The 4,289-nt window shown below is 42.0% G+C and overlaps 1 non-coding gene across 1 annotated transcript; it reads left to right on the top strand.

The window, feature by feature from the left end:
* Positions 1–273: 273 nt before the first annotated feature.
* Positions 274–346, top strand: TRNAA-AGC (transfer RNA alanine (anticodon AGC)). The gene has a single exon. It is a non-coding gene; the product is annotated as a tRNA-Ala (tRNA).
* The last annotated feature ends 3,943 nt before the right edge of the window (positions 347–4,289 follow it).

Below are 4,289 nucleotides of genomic sequence, written 5' to 3'. Positions count from 1 at the left end.
AAATAAAAAGAATTCAGGTATCATATGTATATGTATGGATTATAGAGTGAGAAAGACAAAGCAGATGAGACAAAATGTCAATGATGGGTGAATGTGTATGAAAGATATGGGAATTTATTGTAATCTTACCATTTCTCTGTAGGTTAAAATTTTTCAAACTATTACAAAAGACAGACCTAACACATCATTTTGTATGGACCTGCAACCATGGTAAGCCTGGGGCAGCTGCTCAATGTTTGCTGCTGGATGAACTATTATAATAAAAATGTGGGGGGAGGGTATAGCTCAGTGGTAGAGCGCATGCCTAGCATGCATGAGGCCCTGGGTTCAATCCCCAGTGCCTCCATAAAAAAATTAACCCTAATTCCCTTCCCTCAAAATTAAAAAAAAAATTTTTTTTTGAATGAGTGAATGAATAAATGAAGAAGGAAAGAAGGAAAGGAAGAAAGGGAGGAAGGAAGAGTGTCCATGTGCCCGCTACAAACACCTCAGGTAGTATCAGCGGTCCACACACTGTGCCGGGAAGTGAGAATGAGCCAGGAGGAACAACACAGAGACAAGCCATAGGGGAGTGTGAAACGCATCATGCGGGGCCATCACGGGCCAAAAACACATCTCGATGCCCACACTTTCCACTAAAGAAAAAGACAGAACAGACCCCAGGGACTCCTGCCCCGGGTGACTATGGAGGAGAAGGCCATGCAGCAGGGGTTGTGGAGAAGGAATATTGTTCTTCCTTCCTTCTTACTAACACCAACATTCCAACCCAAGTAGTGGCCAAAGACAGTATGATATAAGTGACCCCAGCCCTGATGGAAAGGATCTGCTGCTTTGGGTGGGAGGAGCACAAACAAGCTTTCAGGGCCAGACAAGAGAAATGCAAGCACCCAGCAGGCGGATGTGGGCTCCCACCTCTTCCCACTCTGAAGGGGACTCTTCGGAGACATCCAGCTTCTCCTGTCAGTTCCTGACCTGTAACTCACTGGCCTAATAATGACCACTGCCATCACTGTTTGTGAGACTTAACATTATTTAATACAGGAAGAAACAAACCTGCTAATTATTGCAGCGAGATGCCTTCCATTACACGTGTCATGACTTCAGAGACACCAATGAGAAAAAATATGCATCTTAGAAATGATGAAATACAGCCCTGCGTTAAGTTTCCAGTTCTTTCTCATGCTGCATCAGTTTCTCCTAACCATACGGGAATGAGGTGAGGTTAACCTGATTCACAAGAAGATGTTGAGGTTGAGAGCTGATGCAACTTGCCCAAGGTCACTCTGGACACAAACACGTGGTCCTGACTCCAAGGCAGGGTCACAGCACCTCACAATCTGCCCAGAGGACTGGCTGATGGAGCCAATCTAAGAGTTTCCCATGACAGAAGCCAGTGCTTTCCCACCACATCAGTGAAGGGAGCAGGCACAGGAGTCCATACATGAAGAATGGCTATACAATTACAAGGCAGAAGGAAGCCGGTCTCCCCACCTGTCTTCCCAGCATTCACAAAGCAGTATAGTGTGTTACAGCGGGTGATACAGTGGGATAAACCAATGTCTATTACAATATTCCAAATGCCCTGCTACAGTGTCAGAAGGTATACCTGATCGGACCTCCTTTCCAAATGTGAGCCCATCATGCTAATTTATGGCCTAAAGACAAGCATGAGTGTTTTGTCAAAGTAAAATACTTCCATTCATAAAATTTACAACGTGAGTTTTCTTTATATTCCCAATAGCAGAAACCCAATTTTGTTATTTATTATTGAGTAACCATCAGGAATATTTGAAATTAGCTTCTGGAGGGGAGGATAGAGCTCAAGGGGTAGAGCACATGCTTAGCATGCACAAGGTCCTGAGTTCAATCCCCAGAACCTCCTCTAAAAATAAACAAATAAGCCAAATTACCCCCCAAAAAATTAAATTAAAGTTTTAAAAATCATCTTGAAATTGACTTCAAAAAAGTGTGGTTCAAAAAAAAAAAAAGTGTGTGGTTCTGTAACAGAGAAGCAAACCAACTTACATCAGAATTCTTTTTTGCTCAAGCAGCCAAAGATTAGAAATGACCTAAAATGTCTATCAGTAATATCTGATGACATAAATTAAGACACATCTCTACTCCAGAATGATCTGCAATCATTAAAAAAAGGCAGTGATACACTTCATCAACACAAAATCATGTCTAAGATGTAATGGAAAAAATATTTAAAGAGCTAGAATAGTGCTCCCAGCATGTTACCACTTGTGTGTAAATTTATATACACTTGCATACGGAAAAAGAAACAAGAAACTGTTAAGCTAAGAAACAGAAATGGGAGAACTACTTTTTTACTGTTTATCTTTTCTTTTGAATTTTGCACCGTGTGTACCTATCATCTATTTTTTTAAAAAGAGGAAAATCTGTGCTTTAAAAAAATACACAGTCTTCAGAACCTTAACACAAGTTACTGTTCTAATCTTGTTCTACTGAATTATTTAGACAACTATGAGAAAATAAAAAGTCTTTCCCCTGTAGATGCTAGTGATTCATCCAACAACTCCAAATGTCTCTAAAAAGTTTATGTATATACACGTGCAGGGGAGGGCTCCAGCACCCTCAGGGAGTCTCTTTAAGACAGGAGAATGGCTCAGTGACGAATGTTCAGCCAACAGCAGCACCTGAGGCCAGACCCACAGGGCACAAGGGCTCCACAAAGATGAGTTTCTCAACCTCCAGTCCCTCAGCAGCCTGGTTTGTGGCCACTGAGTGGGGTTCCCACCTTGCCTCACATTACCCGTTTAGTAGGACAAGACATTAAATGTGAGTAGAGCAAGCCAAAGAGCTCACTGACAGATGTAAGACTTCACACTGTGCAGGAGAAGACCTACCAGTTCATGTAATCTAAGAAGACACCCTGAGGTAAGGGAAAAAAGTGTGTTTTTTTTTTTAAGTTGCAAAAAGGCAAAATAGAGGGGAGGGTATATAGCTCAGCGGTGGACGGGTGCCTAGCATGCACAAGGCCTGGGTTCAATCCTCAGTACCTCCACTCAAAAACAAACAAGCATAATAACCTCCCCTCCTCCTGCAAAACAAAAAAATATTTAAAAAAAGACAAAACACACATACAGGGCACAGATGTCATGAAGACACATGAGAGAGGACAGCCACGTGATGATGGAGGCAGAGATAGGAGTGATGCATCTAGAAGTCAAGGAACACCGAGGGCTGGCAGATGCCAGAAGCTAGAAGAATCAAAGAAAGACTCTCCCCTACAGGTTTCAGAGGGAGCACAGCCCTGGGACACCTTGATATCAGGCCTCTGGCCTCCAGAATTGTAAGATAATTTGTTTTAAGCCACTCAGTTTGTGGTACTTTTTTATGGGAGCCCTAGGAAACTGATGCACTGCGAAAAATCTTTTAATCTTCACTTAACTCATTCCCTGAACAGATAAACAATGAAAAAGTCAAGGTGCTCAACACCATTAGTCATCAGAGAAATGCAAACTAAAGCAATAATGACAAACATTTCACACCCATTAGAAAGGCTGAAATGAAGGCTGACAACATCAAAAGTGAGGGTATGGAGCAACCAGAGCCTTCTGACGCTGCTGGTGGCTACGTCAAACGTCAGAGCCACTCCAGCCAATTCTTATAAATTAAACATACATCTATCCTATGGCCCAGCAATTCCACTCCTAGGTGTTTACTCAAGAGAAATGAAAATATATGTCCACAAAGGATATATACAAGAACATTCATAGCAATCTTACAACAGCTAAAAAGTCCAGCATCAGGAGAACAGACAGACTGTGGCATGTCCATACAATGACCTCCTGCTCAGCAACAAAATGGAATGCTCTGTGGGCACGTGCAACAGTGTGGGTGAATCTCAAAATAATTCTATTAGCAAAAGATGCTAGGCTCAACAAAATATACATCACATGATTTCACTTATATGAAAAATAAAGACAAACAAAACTAAAGTTACAGAAGTCAGAAAGGGCTGGGGGAAGGATAGGGAAGTGCCTGCAATGTTGTGGAGTGATGGAATGTTGACACCCTGTTTGGGGTGGTGGTTACATGGGTATGTACAATTTTTAAAATTCAGTAAACTGAACACTTAAGACATACTTCAACTAAAAGAAGGGAGGGTCTGATATAACACAGGCAGGCAAGAATCATCAGTGGACACTAAAATCATTAGGTAAAAGTTGTTAGGGAACAGGATACTTGCTCCGTGCCAAAGCATCATGCCTTAGGGGAAAAAAACTACCTGTGCCACAGCAGTCAGCACCTTACCCAAGTGA

This window comes from Camelus dromedarius, chromosome 9, assembly GCF_036321535.1.
Source record: "Camelus dromedarius isolate mCamDro1 chromosome 9, mCamDro1.pat, whole genome shotgun sequence".
Classification (NCBI taxonomy): Eukaryota; Metazoa; Chordata; class Mammalia; order Artiodactyla; family Camelidae; genus Camelus; species Camelus dromedarius.
Note: the sequence above shows the minus strand (reverse complement) of the source record. Positions and strands in the feature narration are given on the sequence as shown.